Source organism: Solanum tuberosum, unplaced genomic scaffold, assembly GCF_000226075.1.
Source record: "Solanum tuberosum cultivar DM 1-3 516 R44 unplaced genomic scaffold, SolTub_3.0 scf00002, whole genome shotgun sequence".
NCBI classification, from domain to species: Eukaryota; Viridiplantae; Streptophyta; class Magnoliopsida; order Solanales; family Solanaceae; genus Solanum; species Solanum tuberosum.
In genome coordinates, this window is record NW_006238928.1 from 5,457,004 (window position 1) to 5,475,611 (window position 18,608).

General features: G+C 33.9%; 1 pseudogene; it reads right to left on the reverse strand.

Moving 5' to 3' along the window:
* Nucleotides 1–295: 295 nt before the first annotated feature.
* On the reverse strand, nt 296–14,520 carry LOC102602637 (serine/threonine-protein kinase HT1-like; annotated as a pseudogene).
* Between the last annotated feature and the right edge of the window lie 4,088 nt (nt 14,521–18,608).

The following is an 18,608-nucleotide window of genomic DNA, read 5'->3' on the forward strand; positions in this document are numbered from 1 at the left end:
ATAGTTTAAGGAACTTCTGATATCCAGTAATTGGAGAAATCAATCCCCAAGAACTCACTCTCATAGACCTGCTGCTATATTGTGATCATATAAGTTGATTTGAGTATGTCCCATCTCCAATCAAAATGTCATTCTTGCTCCCCAATAGTTAAAACAAATTCCAGTCCTACAATACCTTTCATACATATGAATTGATTTCAATATACCCTCAATCATCCAAACAAAATCACTCCTGCAATGCATGATCAACCATTTGGGGGCTATAATACAAAGATGAGGGTCTGGGCGTGGGTCAGAAAATAAGATCTTGAGGACATTATAATGTTTATCAAACTTACAACAACAAAGGGTCCAGGGATACACATCAGCCCTCTCTATTACTACTAATCAGCATCTTAAATCCAAAGAGAACAAAAAAAGATGCAACAAAGAAACAAAAGTACTTGTAACTTACTCCCTTTCCTATCTGAACAAAGAAATTATGCTTGATAGAGATACACAGGAGTTAAAATCAGCTGTTTTTTTGGCTTCCCAAAATTTTTACCCCTGCTTTTACTGCTTCTAGTTTCCACTTCCCACATTAATCAGTAGTCATAGGCTGCCTCATGCAGCACCTAAAATGGGCCTTTCTGACAGTGTCATGATCTCTGTTTCTGCAACTTCGAGCATTCTGACCACCTGAGAGAATGGTGGTCGATTATCAGGGTTTGCATCCCAACAGCAGGTCATGATTTCACTTAGAACAGGCAAACAATCATTGGGGATTGCTGGACGAACACCTTTGTTGACTACAGCAAAAGCTGCCTGCACAACGGTCATTTTCTGGAACGGAAGCATACCTGTTAACAGTTCCCACAGAACGATACCAAAACTATAAACATCAACTTTGTGGGTGTAAGGTCGATGCTGAATCATCTCCCTGCAAACAGAGCAAATGAAATCAAGTGACATGTTAAACAACTTTGCATGTTCTTTTTTTGCAAAAGAAAAGAATCACAACATATTGCAAAAATTGCTAGAACTAAATTCAACTTATTCAAGTGAAGACTCCCATTGTCAGGCAAGAGCACTATTACTAGAAAGTATAATTTTTCATATTTTCCATTCAACAAGTCACCCATTCTGTGTTCTTTAGATTTTTTTTTATCGGATGTCCCCGAAGGGACTGTTTTTTAGATACATCTACCATCACAGTGACGTACCCATCCCAACCACATTCAAAAAACCTAACTATTTCCAGAGCCACCTCATACATATATTCTGATCTCAAGAATCTCAGCCTCACTATTTCTGGCAGCGACAATCACCATGTTTTTTCAGAGTAAATTTCTAAAAGAAGTGTGCTATAAGAAAGAAAGAAAAAAAGTAGTCCACTTTTCACTTTTCCAGCCAATATAAAGCTTAAACATAAATCTGGAGATGGACAATCACCATGTTTTTTCAGAGTAAATTTCTAAAAGAAGTGTGCTATAAGAAAGAAAAGTGAAAAGTAGTCCACTTTTCACTTTTCCAGCCAATATAAAGCTTAAACATAAATCTGGAGATGGACGGACACTGGAAATCAGAAGGTACTGCTTTGATTGGGAGATGGAAAGACATTCTTCTTTATATCAATAGCTGGCAGCAGAAGCATCTGAATCCTGACGCATAATATGGAGAGCACATAGAAGTGGGAAGTTTTCCGTTAAAACTCATGCATGCTGTGTGATATATGCAAGTTATAACAAAAGTAACCTGCAGAGAATTAAGAGGTAAAGTGTATTCCAACAAATACTTGTTGTGCTTCAAGGAGATGGAGTACAAGCAACCAATTCTTTTGCTACTGGGCAACTTTGAAGCTTGTTTCAGAATATGATTCGGCTAAATTGGGTGATAGATCTGACACTAATAATTCTTTTATGCTGCTAGATGGGCTACAATTGTAATTGGGAACTGGGTATCGAATCTCTGTTGTACATTATGGAAAGAGAGATGCATTGAGGGTTCCATATCATTCTCTTTCCATCTTGATCACCATGACAAGCTCAAGAAACAAATAACTGACTGACCTCTTCTATTTTTGGTCTATTTTTGGTAAAGAAAAGGAAATAACTGACCTACCTAGTACATTAGTGGTTCCAAGGAATTCATGATTGGTAATAAGTTACTAAATTAATGAAAGAAATAAAGTATTAATTATTGCTCCAAATTGAGAAAGGCATCGCTATAGCAATAAAGAAATTAAACTCTTAAACACCAATAAGCAACTTCACTCATTTTTTTAGAATACAGTATTGCCTCCCATCAACTTTCTATTGGATGGCACCGCGACATACTTCCGACAAAATGAGACAACGCATCTCGTAAGTGCAAAACCACATAACTTGAGGCAATAAAATGAGAAATCTGGCCAATATTTTAAAAGGCATGGGTGTAAGGCGAAGCGTAAGCCCAGGGGAATGGAACGTAAGCTCCATGGATATTTAATTTTTAATATTCTATAAAATGAACAAGCCAACATATAAAAAATAATTTTTTTAGAAATATCTTAAAATAGTAGAAATATATATATAAACATGTTAACATCTACATGAACATCGGAAAAGAATTTTTTTTCTTACTTGAAAATGTGAAAGACGTAAAGATTCATTGTACCTATAACATCACTATGATGGGCAGGGGCGGACCTGCGTGGTTGCAAGCGGGTTCAGTTGAACGCTCTTCATTCCGAAATTTATTGTATATGTATGGAATACAATAATTTGAACCCATGTAACACTAAACTTTACTTTGGAGCAGCGGTCTAGGGGTTCAAACTCATGCCTAATGTGCGGGTTCGAATCCCTCCTATATCATCTCATGTTTTTTTGCTACTTTTAATTCAGCATTAAACTATTAATTAATTGTCTTTGCTACTTTTGGTTCAATATTAATTAATTGGCTTTGCTCCTTTTAAAAAAACGAAAAAAATTAACTGACCATGTTAATATGCTAGCTCAAAAATTTACTAGGAGTATATTAATATTTTCTTCTTCTTTTTTTCTATTTCACTTTGTATATTTTGTTTTTTAATTATTCAAATTCAATAAATTTCTATAATCTTATTACTTCAATAAAAAATTATACTTTTGGTGATTGGATTTTGGTACTTTAATTCATAGATTTTTAACAAAAATATGAAATTATATATAGTTTGTTAATTTACTTTTGATTTAGTTAGTTAAAATAAATGTAAAAAGGTTCTTTGTAAATTTTTAATCTTTTTTCTCCTTTATTAAATAAAAAAGTTTTGAGCTGTAAAAAAAAGAGAGGTTACATTACTATTTGTATAAATAAACAAATAAAAAAGCAACGGGGTAAATCATTTGTTGTGCTCGATGTTGGTTATACTATTGAATATTACTATCGATCTCTATTTACTAATTGAACCCACTTATGTAAAATGCTGGGTCCGCCACTGATGATAGTACATACTAAAAGTTGTAACACCACAATTATCAAAATAGATGACAATAATATGAAGTTATCATTGGAAAACTTAAAACTAGTAATTAAATCATAAAAGCTCATATTATAATACAAATAGGAAAAAAGAGAGGAATAAAGTCATAAACTATAAAGACTCAACATCTAAACTATATTGATACCAAAAGAAATTCTAAAACCAACAACATGAAAATAATAAATTAACGAGAGCAAAAAAATAGACGAAAATAAAGCATAAAGAAGGAAACTGCAAGCATGGAAGCAGAGAGAATATTGGAGGTTAGAGCTCTTGCTCTATAGTTTGCACATTGCAAACAAAGGGTAGAAATGTTAGCGATTATTGGTTACTCAGTAAACGACAAAAGGAGAATTGAAAAATCAGAATAAACAATTCGAAGAGTGTTAAATTAGGTCTTGGGCCTAACTCACACCCCAAAAGCTAGCTCTAAGGAAGGAGGATTGCCCAAGCTTTATAAGGAGTCCACCCATCTCATTAACCACCAATGTGAGACTTTTGTCATTCTTTAACAAAGAGGCCTTTGAGTTATGAGTTTTTTTGGTATGAAAATTTACTATGAGTTCATTTTTGAGTATCTAACTATTAAAAAAAAGGATCTATTAAGCAATTTTGGTTCCAATTTTAAAAAGTTCCCTGGGCATACGCCACAAATGAACGCCCAGAATGTTGGAATTTATGCTTAAGAGAATGCCCTGAATGTTGGGACTTACGTGCCACGATACTTGCATCCCAATTTGTAGGCGTACTAAGAACACACCAAGGCATACCGGTTGGGCGGGGCAACACGAGTATTCTAGAGATGAGACACATACTGAGATGAATGAATCACAAGAGAACCTAAACAACACTATTAAGAGAGGTACACTTGATTTCGGATATAACCTTTTGACCTTTTACACATTTGGAGAAACTCTTTTGACCATTTACACACAGTGATTGAACTTACCATAATAGAACAATCCCTTTATTGTTCACATTAAATATGTACAATCTCTATGCACTGAACTCCCACAAATACTGACAAGAATTTAAACACTTCATAGAGTCCAAAAATATTAAGACACCGAACAGTCATGATTCAAGAGAAGGTAGAAAATGCTTATTTTTAAAAATATTCGATATCCACTATGTCAAAAAGAAATCGATATCCAGACCAAGGATTTAAGTCATAAAGGAGGAAAATGGGATGAAATTCTTCAGTACTCTATAGGATCTTGGTACCACCTAATTCTTTTTTCCTTAATAACCACTTTATATTACCTTTTTGTTTGAGAGGAACTATTATGCTCATATATGTATGGTACTTTATTTTCTGAAATTGAAGGCTTCACTTCATACATTTAGCTTCAAGTCCCTTCAACTATTCCGGCATTTTAGGTTTTTCTCCTTCAAAAGCACAACCAAACTATACAAGGGAGATTTCTACTCCTCCAAACACTCTTTGTTCCTCTCTCCATATCGTCAATATGGCAGTTGGCACCAAAGAGCTACTTCTCAATTCCCAAATTCTACTTCTTGATAGCATCTAGTAAGACGCTGCTGATTTAAATACAAAGTTTTGGAAGAATTAGATTGAGCTTCCAATTCTCTGGAGTCCTCATCTTTTCGACCTACAGACGGAATCGTTGCAAAAAGTCGAGAGACAACACTGATCCTCTTTTCAGAATAAAAGGTAGCACTTTTGTGGTTCTCGGCGAAGTTGATCCCTCAATTTATTCCAATAAAGGAGCTAATCCCTTGTATGTTTAAGTCTAAACTTTCTAAATGCAATAAAAGGTTAAAAAAGAGTTCCCTGGTTACAATGAAATTATACTCCTTGTTCCCTTTTTAATAGCAAGTCAATGCCTTAACCCAAACCATACTTCCAAGTCGTTGATCAACACTGGAAAATCTACGAGTTTTCTAGATCTAGAATGTGGTGTTGGAAAATATCTCGAGTAATGCGAGCACCATCTTAGGAAAGAATGAACCTTAAAGGTAATCCGTCAACAACGTTTTTATTTTTTAAAAGTAGGTCAACATTATTAAAGTAGGTTAAATAGATATTTTAGAAGGCGCAGAGATATTGCACAAACTCTGATGCGATGAAAAGGCTAAGTGTACAATTATATTGAAGGTATCTGTAAGATCAATTATCCCTACTTAACAGAGTACACAATCTCTATAGATGGTAACAACTGCTATAAACAAAGTAAGTATGACCTGGAACTAATCAACCAAACCACCAAACGAAGGTATCAGCAAAATTAACTAAACTATAACTGAATCACCGACTATAGAATGATCTTCACAAGGAGTTTCCAATCAAGAGTAGTTGAAGAGTAGGCAGTTTTCAGTAGTGTTCATCATTGAGTGGCCTCTCGCTATCTAGGTGATAAGATGGTCTGGAAGCAACATCTCTCCCGGTAAGCAAGATGAGATCACCAATTCTCGCAGAGTGATCTAAACTAATCTACCCTTTTTTACGAAATTGGTGTGCAAAAAAATAATAATCAAGAGTAGGAGTCTGAATTAATAGTTGATATGGCAATCTAGTGATATTTTCCCTGCAGGAAATAAAAAACAGAGCTACCTATATAGTTGGAAGAACTGAGCTTGAATAGCACTCTCCAGCAAAGGCCACAGTATGGAATCACTAAAATGTGCTGACCTGATCACTTGACTCAGGTTCTTCTTGTTGATGACTTAAGGACCCTAACCCCAGACACTGTGTCAGCATTCCTCCCAAAAACTTCATCATTTCAATCAGGGGCGGCTCAACGTAATTGGGGGCCTAAAGCGAAATTTCAATTCGCGGCCTAAAATATAAATACACTTCATATACGTATTTATTCAAAAAAAAAAATTACACTATTAAGATGAAATTTTTTAGTACTTAATATTGTTTTTTGAGTTACTAGTTTTAGGTAAGATTTTATCAACACAACATTGAAAAACATCCTTTAAGTGAGACAATTATTATATGTATTGTTAACATAATGATATAAGTAATAAGTTGATAAATATTAAATAAAGATAAGAGTTAGAAGTTTAGAATCATAGAATTTGACTCAAAAAGTTAATGACTTGGTATACCTCATTTTAATATGCTTAGAGTAATGCTTGAAACTAAAATTTAAAAAGAAATAAAAAAGAATTTGTAATTCACTTTGTTAACACTTTTCACTGTTAATTCTTATTTTTAACAAAGTACAAAAGATGTTAAAGTGGATAAATAATTTATTTTAAAAAAAATTATACTTTTTATCATAAATAATTAATTTTTCTATAAAAATTTTAACACATAATTTATTCTTGACAAAAATTTGGGGCCCCCGAAATTTGGGAGACTAAGGCAAAGGCCTTATTTTTGAAAGCATAGAGCCGGCCCTGATTTCAATGTCATGCATTGATAGACATCTTCTGTTGATACTATTCTAGTCTCTGAACTTGACCAAAACCAATAATATCTATTTGAAATCATTTTGGTAGTCAAGGCTATGTTGTGCACCATGAATGAGTTGCTAGGCTTTTTAGAAAAGCAATTCAAATAAAATGAGTTGGAACTCTATTCCTAGAGGTCAAAATCTAAGACAGGACACCAGTCTGCTGCATTTGTGGTCTAAGTTCGCTTGTACTTAGGTGCAGGTGCCAATATGGGTACAGATCGGAGTGTTGATCAATTAAGAACACCCACATTCAGAAGATGAATGTAGCAGAAATAAGGATGTTTAGATGGATGTGTGGGTATACTGAGAAAGATGATAAGAAACGAAGATATACAAGGCAAGGTGGCAGTGGCCTTCATGGCAGATAAGATGAGGGAGGCGAGGTTGAGATGGTTTGGACATGTGAAGAGGAGGTGTGTGGATGCGCCCGTAAGGTGGTGGCAGAATTGGTTAAAATAGAAGTCAGGAGGGGTAGAGGTAGGTTGAAGAAGAACAGAGTGAGGGAGGTGATTAGATAGCATATGACACAACTTACCTGACCCTAGATATGAATGTTGGGGGTTAGAGGATTAGTGTAGAAAGTTAGTGGGTCGCCGAGTGTTGTCCATTTCATGTGGGAGAGGTAGGGGATAGCCTCCTCTCCATTTCTCCTTAATCGTAAATCATAATATTATTTACGAATCACATGGTTTCTTTGTTCTTTTGTGTTTATTACTATTTGTTGCTCTATTTGCTCTATATCCTGTTTTTTTTTTGTCTTATTTTCTTATAATCGTACGTTAAATTCGTCTTCTTATTTTTTGAGGTTGATGATTTACCGGAAACAACCTCTCTACCCCCATAAAGGTAGGGGTAAGGTTTGGGCGCGCGCATCTTACCCTCCCTAAACCCCACATGTGGGATTGTAGTCTTGCACTAGTATATTGTTGTTGTTTTGTATTTTGAGAAAAATGGGAAGAGTGTCAGATTGGAAGGGATGGTGTAGTGGACATATCAAAGAAACAGAAGAATAAGGATTATGAATAAGCATCAATGTCACCGTAATGCAGACTAGTTGGCATTAGGAGGAGAACTGTTTCAAAAGAAAGTATAACCTGTCACTCTTTTTGGAGAAATACTTCAAAGAGACTGTTAAAGCATCTCCATTGGTAATAAGAGAGCACTCCCATTTTGTTATGCTATCAAAAATTACATCATAAAACCGCACTCTAGCAATTTTTACTCAAAAAGAAACGAACATAATTGCATATTCTTAAGTACCAAAGTCAATAATTCAGAAGCAACCACAACTAGCGTGGAATTAAGGCATAGCTGTTGTAGTTGTAGTTATAGTGGTACAAAATACCATCTCCAGTTACTTTTATTCTTCAGTAACAAACAATTTGCTTTTAATCTGATGGAAAGTAGTCAAAACAATAAAATGACAGTGACACATTCTATTTTTTCTTTCTTAATAAGTAGTGAACTATTTTAAAGTCTTCACAATTTTTTGAATAAAGTAAAAATGATAATAAAAAATGGGAAAATTTTAGAAAATAAAACTTTACAACTAGAGTCTTTACCCAGTATATTTCCTTTTTTTGTCCATTTTTATTTTCTTGTAAGAGAAATTCTACATGACACCCTTAATTAGTTTTTAATATTCAAATATGAAATATATTAATCCTGGACAGATTAAATAGTAGTACATCCATAGTTCAGTACTACAATTATTAACTACCAGAATAGTGGAGTACAGAATAGGCATGTTGTACATTTAACTTTAGGCGGAGCATACAGAAGGGATAGGGGTATTAGTTACCTTCTCTCTTTTTTAAAGGATAATGGTATTACCTTTCCACAGTTCAAGGAAAAAAAGTTCAAAAAACAGCTTATAAGTGCGCATTACCTTTCAATTTTCAAAACGATATGCAACATGCAGCTATATTTCAAACCATCAAGAGAAGGTTATATTGTAAAAAAAATTAACATCCAAGCGAATATCAGGCTGAACAAAATTTATTTCTGTTTGCAGCCATTCCTCCCTTTCCTTGGTAAGTAAGGTTGTATTGTATGCACCACTAGGCCCACAGGCCCCCTCAAGTGCAGGTCTGATCCTTCTTTGCATGTGCCAAGCACATGAAAATTCTTTTTTAACGACAAGTGGTAGTGAGATTCGATACCGGATCTCTGCCTGCTCTGACTGCTTTGATACAGTATAAAGTGTGCTCTCTCTAATAGCTTAAGATTATATTTACTTAACTATATTCTCAACAATCTATATGAATCAAATAATAGGAGGACATTGGGAACTATAATAAAACTAACACAAGAAGATGAAATAATCCAATAGGAGTAATGAAAAGCTAAAGTAGTTTTCTTATTGGCTTTTGCCAAAAGGCCAAAGAATGGAATAAGATAATAGGATAAACAAAGATTCTAGAGAACCAGACACTTACGGAGCCATCCAGCGGTATGTTCCACTGGTGTCATTCCTTCAGTTTGCACCTCAATACGAGCAACCTCGAAATCCGCAATCTTGATTGACTTATCCGCAACAATGAGTAGATTGTCAGATTTCAGGTCGCGGTGTATCATATTCAAGTCATGTACATATTCCATCCCCCTTGCCACGTCTAAAGCCTGTTTCACCGCTAACTTCAAGGGCACAGATCGATTTTATCGTCTGGCCAGAAACTGACGCATTGATCCACCTTTTGCATATTCAGTCACAATACACCAGACCATAGGTTTACGAGATGCACCAATAAAACGCACTATATTTAGATGCTTCAACCTTGCCAACATCATAACTTCCTGCTGAAATGCCTGCTCCATCAAATGAGCTCTCTCAAGATCATTTTTTGGCTTCTCTAGAAGCTTGATAGCAACATCCTCGCCATTATATGTTCCCAGCTTGTAGAGTTTCCCAAAAGCCCCTTGAGCAAAAGTTGAGCCCATGTTCAGCTTCCTCAAATCAATCGTCCACACATCATAATTCTCAAGCCCATCAGTAGGAAATCGACGATCCACACATCATCACTCAACCCATGAGAAACTCTTCTCCTGTTTACACTAGCTACCACAAAATAGTTATTGCAGACACGCTTGAGGCCATGGTGGTTTAAAATAAGAGTGTGGAAACCATTTGATCCAATGCTGTTGTTATCCATTGACATCGCGACGGAACCTCCACCATCGCTCAACTGCAAGCTCCCGTAACTGTCAATTGACTTGTTTGATCCTTCACCAAGCTTATGGTAAAAAATTTGAGCGAGGCCATAATTATCAAGGTCCTCATTTAAGTCTATAAGTCCTGCAAACTTTGGAGCCTCCAACATTTTCTCTGATAAAGCTACTACAGCACAAAAGCTTCAAGTCTAGCTTATTTACTCTGCATGAGGATTTGCACAATCAAACTTTACTCTCCATAACCCTGAAAAAAACATGACAAACAAAAGGTCTTATTCAAAATCCAATGCAAAAATCCTTCTTAAAAAAACAGTCTCCAGAAAATCCTTATTAAAAATCAGAATGCAATTACCAGTCGATTAAGGGAGAATAACTACTATTGAAGTGTGTGGCCATCTCATCTAAAAGCTTAATCTGTTAGAGAGAGCACACTTTTAATAGTTAATCATAATCTCAACACGCCCCTCACGTGCGGACCTGATTCTATTTTCAAGGACCAAGCTCGTGGAAATTCTTTTTTTTTATTTGGGTGGTGGTGAGATTCGATCACAGGACCTCTGTTTGATACCATGTTGAAGTGTGTGATCATCTCATCTAAAAGATTAAACTTTTAGAGAGAGCACATTTTTAGTACTTAATTATAATCTCAACAACTACACAAAGATTAATGTTTCAAATTTCGGGAAAGGGTCAATAATGCCCTTGAACTATGCGAAATTGAACAAAAATGCCCTCAGTTAATAATATTTTTTTTTTGAAATAGGTGACTTTAGTCTTTAAATGCCCTCAGTAAATAATTTGGTCTAAGAATGCCTTATTGTTACATAATGGGTCAAAATGCCCCTTTTCCAAGTAAATATGTTATTTCATTTCTTTTCAAACACAGTCTTTTCTAAATAATAATTTTTTTATTAGCAAATATTTATCCTACTTCAATTCGAAAAAGATTAAAAAGTACAAATATTTTCTATTTTATTAGAAATATTTTTATTGTTATCGAAATTAAACTAAGAATGGGTTACTATGATCTTATATATATTCTTTATAAGTAATAATTTTATTAGGAGTGAAATGTGATTAAAAGTAAAGGAATTAATATATGAAAAAGAACATTTTTGACCCATTATGTTTATCCGGAAAAGGACATTTTTGACCCATTAAGTAACAATAGAGGCATATTCAGACCAAACTATGGACGACAAGAGTATTTTTAGACCAAACTATTAATTGCGAGAATTTTTGTTCAATTTTGCATAGTTCAAGGCTATTTTAAACCTTTTTGGTTCAAATTTTAATGATATTAAAGAATCCATCAATCAATTTGATTAGAAATGGATCTTGGGCATAACTCAACCTCAAAAGCTAGCTCATGAGGTGATGGTCGTCCAATACCACATAAGGAGATTAAATGACCTATCAACTATTGATATGGTAACTCAACACGGCCTAACACGTTCAGGAATGGACATCTAAGGCGTTGAAAATATAAGATTAGAGCCTAATATCAGGTAAACCATTAATTGAAAAGGGCTTGGCCCAGACCTTATGAAAAGGAAGAGCAATAAGAGAGGACACTATGGGAACGCAATTTCTTGAGTTGGAGCACATGATGTTAGGGTTTTGCCCTGATTTTCTTACCATAATTTAAGATTTATTTTTCCTTAAAGAAAAGACCAAATATTACCATAAATGTTTTTACTTTTCTTGAAAGGAAAATATAATATTCTTTCATATTTGGTTTATTCTTTCCTTTTAGGACAAGGTTTTGGAGTAACTAGTTCTTTTCTAGTAGGAAAGGTTTTAGGACTCTATAAATATATGTTTGTTTCTTTTAACACAATAACAATAACATCCACAATGTAGTTGTTTAAGAGTCTTGTTTATGGGGAGATTTATTCTCTCTAAAGTTTCAATATTTTTCTTTATATTAGTTTTGATATAATAATATTTTGATATTTAGTATAAGTTTTTTGTTATCTGATTTATCAATCATATTATTTTATAGAATGTTGGAATTTGGTAGAATCTTTTTGTTTATTTTTTATTTTTAGTCTAAAAATATTTTATAGTATTTTAATTTCCTTTCAAGTCTAGAGTTTACATTAATTGCAAAATATTTAATTTTATTTTAGTTTAGTATCTAGAAGGATTCTCATTTAGTTTAGTATCTAGAAGGATTCTTCTTAAGGAAGGATTCTTCTTAATTAATTATAAATAGGGATGTACCTTCTATTTGAATTAATGCAAGAATCAATACAAAGATTTATCATTCATCCTCTCATTAATTTCTCTTTCTAGTTTCTTCCATTCCATAACAGTGGTATCAGAGCCTTCCATTGATTTTAATGGATCTGTGAGTTCATTGAAAAAGAACTTTCAACCACTTTATTTTCATACATATTATCAACCCAATTATAACCCGCGCTTTTATTTTTAACGCAGGGCTACTTATAACCAATTTTAATTCATACTATTTTAAACCTTATTTTCAAACCATGACAAACAATACTCTTTCTTTCAATGCCCCACAAACCTTCAATGGTGAAAATTATCAAATCTTGGCAGTTAGGATGAAGGCTTATGATTTGTGGAAAACTGTAATGGAAGATAAACTCATACAACCACTCTCTGAAAAAACTTATTATTCCGCTGCTGAAATCAAACTTCACTCAGAAGGGAAACCAAAATATACAAAGCCAAAATTGTAATTCAAAATTCAGTTGCAAATTCAATCTTCTCTAAAATCATTGTATTTGAGATGACAAAAGAAGTTTGGAAAAAAACATGAAAATGAGAGATATTCTCAAGAATAACTAAGTGTTCAAACTCAAGTTAGATACACCAACTTGAGTTTGAGGGGGAATGTTGGAATTTGGTAGAATCTTTTTTTTTTTTTTTATTTTAGTCTAAAAATATTTTATAGTATTTAATTTCCTTTCAAGTCTAGAGTTTACATTAATTGCAAATTGTTGAAATTTGGTAGAATCTTTTTACTTTTCCTTTTTAGTCTAAAAATATTTTATAGTATTTAATTTCCTTTCAAGTCTAGGGTTTACACTAATTGCAAAATATTTAGTTTTATTTTAGTTTAGTATCTAGAAGGATTCTTCTTAAGGAAGGATTCTCCTTAATTATTTATAAATAGGGATGTACTCTTCTATTTGAATCAATGCAAGAATCAATACAAAGAGTTATCATTCATTCTCTCATTAATTTCTCTTTCTAGTTTCTTCCATTCCATAACACATGAGGGTTCCGATCCTATTGGTGGTACTGCTATGCAAAATTGTTTCTTTTCTACAATGATTATTTTCCATGATAAGAAGTGAATTTTGGGCATAATTAACCTCAAGAACTAGCTCATGTAGGGATGGTTTCCCAAATATCATATATAAGGAGACTAAATAACCTATCATCTAGCGATGTGGGAACTCAACACAATTCAACTACACCTCAATTTAAAATTACTTCGGCAACACTACACATGTTCTCTTTATCCATTTTGCTCTATTCAACTCCATTTTATATAAATCACTAAATAATTTGTCTTTGATCGCAAATTAGAACTTCTTTAAAATCAGGATCCTCCAACCAATTACTTATCCTTACACAGACATGCAAGTCTCTAACAAAAACACCAAACCAAATGTCAAGTGTAAACTAAACCTTGATAGCTCATATCACATGTATGAATCATTTACTTCTTAGCTAAGTACGCACTGATCTTAAAATAGATAATGTCACTACATTTAATTCCCAAATCGCTCAGGAATGAAGATAAACAATCAACCATAAATCTTTCTGAAAACATACATGACAAAACATTAATCATGAAGTACATAAACTCAATTTGAAGAGCCTAAAACCTCCTAAAGATCATCTCGAGAAAAAACAAAAATAAACCCAAACAACCCATTTACCCTTCCACAATTTTTCTTCCAGAAATGAGGGTTAAATAGTAATTTTTCTCCATCTCAATCCATCCCCCATAAAGAAGTTGAAAACTTCAACCATAAGCGGCAACACAAAACATTTACCTAGCTCAAAATTAACAAAAATCGCTGAAAATTCTCATTAATACAAGCAAAAAAAACATCACCCGATAATCAACAAAAAAAACTCAAGAAATTTAGTGATCTGAGGGTAAAATCGATGAAAAATGATAAAAGTAGGTTGATCAAATATGGCTTGACTTTACAAACTTACTGTTCCAACTTCCAAATACCCGTTCGATTCTGCAACAACCGAAGCGGTATACGAACTCCGTTGTGCTCTGCTCCACCGCGCTGAACGCATAAAAAGGGGAAGGATTACAGAAGAAAGATGAGAGGAAGGAAGAGGAAAAAACAGCACACACACAGTGATGAATGAATATTATCTTCATCTATCATTTTTCTCTTTACTCGGAGTGGAGGAAGAACTATTGTATAGTCGCTTGTACTCACAACCGGGTATGCTATGGGGTCATCAATAATCTGGCCCCTTTAATAAATTCAACTTTGACTGCTATGAGAGTTTTGGTTCAATATTTTTTATTTCAATTTATGTGACATAGATAAAATTTGGAGAGTCAATCAATTTTTTGATAAATTTTTTAGATATTTAAAATTATTAATCATTGTGATTCATAGTACTTTTTTACACAATTTTTAAATGTATAACAGATTAAAAAGAAAAATAAGACAAAATTAAAACAAAGAGAATACAAAAAATTTAAAAATACCCTACGCTAGAAGCAGACATATCACAAATAACTGTCGGCTTCTATATAATACTTCTGTCGTCTCATTTTATGTGGCATTTGATTTGTCATTATGTTTCACAAAAAAAAACTTTTGAAATTTATGGGCTAAAACAATATTATTAGATATTTGTGTGATTGTAAATTATTTCATTAAGAATAAAAAATTTAAATTTAAATTATTTATAATTATAGTAAAATAACATTATTTTTTAAACGAATTAAAAAGAAAAAGGTACAAAATAAAATAAGGAGGAGGAAATATTAATTATTCGTATTCAAAGTAAAGAATTTTCCCAAAGTCATTAGGTGACAAAGTAGTAATAATTCATTTCAACAGCCATGTGGTGGCAAAGTAGTAATAACACACCAACATGGGTTGTGGTGCACTGGTGGAAGTGTTTCACTCTTAACCAGAGATCTCGGGTTCGAGCCTTAGGTATGGAGAAAATCATGTTGGGAGCGCCACTCCTAAATGAGCCCTGCAGAGTGCGATCCAGATTTAGTCGGAGCTCCAATGTGGGTTCCGGACACCGGGTGGAAAACCAAAAAAATAAATAGTAATAACACATTTCCACAGCCAATGCAGTGACTCTTAAATATAAGCGACTTACATTTAGCTACCATAATATAATGTAGTTCATAAATAAAATGACAAAACAACCCTTAACCTTAATTTTATTGACAAACAACTAACATGTTGATACCTCTCCTAAACCCCAACTTCTAATATAGTAAGTAAAAGTAAAGTAAAGTAATATATCCCACTTTAAATTATATTTTCTTAATCCAAAAAATCTTGCAACTACTTAAAAATTAACCAATTTCATCTTTTTGTTAAATTTTATAAAAAAGTTAACGAATTTCACACAATTTATAATATTCTTAACAAAATTTTACTCCATAATTTTATTTTTCGTTGAAAAAAACTTCCAAAAAAAACAATAAATTCTTTAATATCCTTGTTTGTTGGAAAAAATATATATAGTTAATGTTTGAAAACTATATGGAGAGCAGACGCATGCCAGAATTGTACGGCTTAACGTTCATGCTGGAACACATATAATCATATGCTAGAACACATAAATTTGCTGAAATTTAATTCAAGAATTACCTCTTGAAGCGTGAGCAAATACTTTCAAGCGAATCCACAAGTAATTTGACAGACCTTCAAACGTGTCACGACCCGAGAGCACCCCCTAGTGGTAACACGATGTACTCGACCCCGAAGGGGTCTTATACAAGCCTCATAGCATTCATTCATCGCATAGGTAATAAAAATAGTGCGGAATTAAAACTTTTCTTAATAAAACCAACAATCGAAAACTCAGTTTTAAAGCAGCGGAATACTAAAGTCTCACATGGCCATCTTAGACAAAACTTTATACAAGATAGGGTCACGACCCTTTACAATCGAAGTCTTAACAATAGTCTTAAAACATAAAAGAACTAGAAACATTAAAAGTCTATGTCCTCGATCTATGAGGACATACCAAAAGATGTCTTGGAAGAAATCTAGTCCAAGTTCCAACTAGAGAGATACTCAATTACCGCAACCTACACTTGTAGTAAAACATAGAAGAAGAATGGGTTAGCATAATTACGTACTAAGTATGATAGCCATGCAAAAACATGCTTAAAAAGGACATTTGTTTGAAAGTCATGCTTTAATGCCATTTTGATAAAAACTTCATGAAATACAAGTATAAGAGTCATAATACTTAATCATAGCCAACATACAAGTCATTATTCACATTAGAACATACTTCACATATAAACCATTCCTTTACCTTTAACTCTTCACCTCAAGAAACCCTTAGGCAACCCTTTGTGCAATGTATGGATAGCGTCCCTTACCACCATCCACACCAAAGCATCACCCTAAGGTCACCAAAGGTGAACTCACCATACTACCTTTCCATCTTTACACAATAGTCACACATAAGAGACACCACATTACATAGACATAATCATCACATAGGGACCATCACCTAAGATAACTCTAAGTCACACTTGTGCAATGTGCAAGTAGCATCCCATACTACTACTCACACCAAGTGCTCCTTTGAAGTCACCATAGACTAGGCACACTCATACTCAACAAGTCATACAAGGAAGTAACTCATATATATACAATCCAAGTATAGCATGCATCTTTACATTTGAACATATAAGCATTTAAGTCTCTCATTCATTAACTTCATTAAGAAAACCTTCATTCATTAAGACATAAGATCAACATTCTTCATTAACATGATCATAAGAGCACATTCATTTCATTAACATTATAAGGAATACACCATGACTCCTCTCAAATGCCTACTTGTGCAATGCATAGGTGGCGTCCCATACCACCACCTACTCTAAGTAGTACATCCTTAAGAAACCATAATTCATTAACATTCTTTGTGGGGGTAAGCCTTAACCGACATAGACCATGAGAGCTTGACATGGAATCCCGGTGTCACCCTCACCGGATAAGGGATTCCTACTTGCCTAAGGTAGGACCATTGTTCTTTAGCTTAAGTGGATCCACTAGCTAGACCTATGTGGGCACATAGTTATGGGATAGGGAGATTGCTACTAGATACCCCACCTCAACTCACGAATGAGCATCCATCTCACGAGATTGCTACTAAGTACCACACCTCAACTCACGGATGAGCACCCATCTCAACCATATCCTCTCTGTGCTTAGCATTATTCCCCACGGAGTACATTACATTCATTACTTTAATTCATTATGGGATAAGGGATTGCTACAAGATACCTCGCCTCAACTCCCGGATGGGAATCCATCCCAACCCAACATTCATTTGTTCATTGGAAAGCTTATAGATTCAAAGATGAGAATATCCTTTCACCTAGGAATCCTATATTGTGAGAATGTCCTTTCACAATATGTATTTTCATTCATTAGGGTACAATTGAGAATAGACTTTCAATAGACTCAACATCATTAACATTATCTTAGAAACTTCATTCATTCTTCATTCAAAGTGTGTGTATGTGAGAAAAGCCTTTCACACAATCACCATCATTCGCAAGTGTTAATGGAGAGATAACATTCAATCCTAACACAATTAGATTCTAACCATGATCATCATTCATTCATTTAAATCACACATCTGCTTCACATTATAGTCACACATAGTAATTAAACACCTCCACCTTTCAAGTCGATCAATAGATCAAACACAATTCTACTTCATCATGTAATTTAACCATAACTTGCCCTTTAAAGGCCATGCTCATAAGTCATCAACAAACCTTCAATTTACCATAGCTAAGACATACATAATGATACGATTCAATAACTCAAAGCAATTTAGATAAGTTCCATTCATAAGCCTTCATAATCATCAAACCCACTTTATAAAGGTAAAGTTTAGGAATTGAGAGAAATCATGGGTTCATAATCATGGGTTCATAGAGTGTTTTCATCATAAATCATCAATTAAACATTAATACAATCATTATTGGTCATTAGAAACCCTTTGAAATCGTTTGATGAAAGAACCCATGAGATTGAGTAAAACCCTAGGTTTTCATGATTTGAAATCATCTTTGAATTGGCTCCTTGAATGGAAAATTAGACAAGGATCAAGACCACCATACCTTTACTAAGAATCCCCAAGCAATTTGAGGAAGAACCACCTTGGAATCACCAAACCCTAGCTTCAATGGCTCCCTTCTTCTTCTTCTCTAAATGGAGGATTTCTAGTGAGAAAAATATTTGAGAGGAGATGGGTTTTCTTTTGATTCTATTTGGAGTGACTTAAAT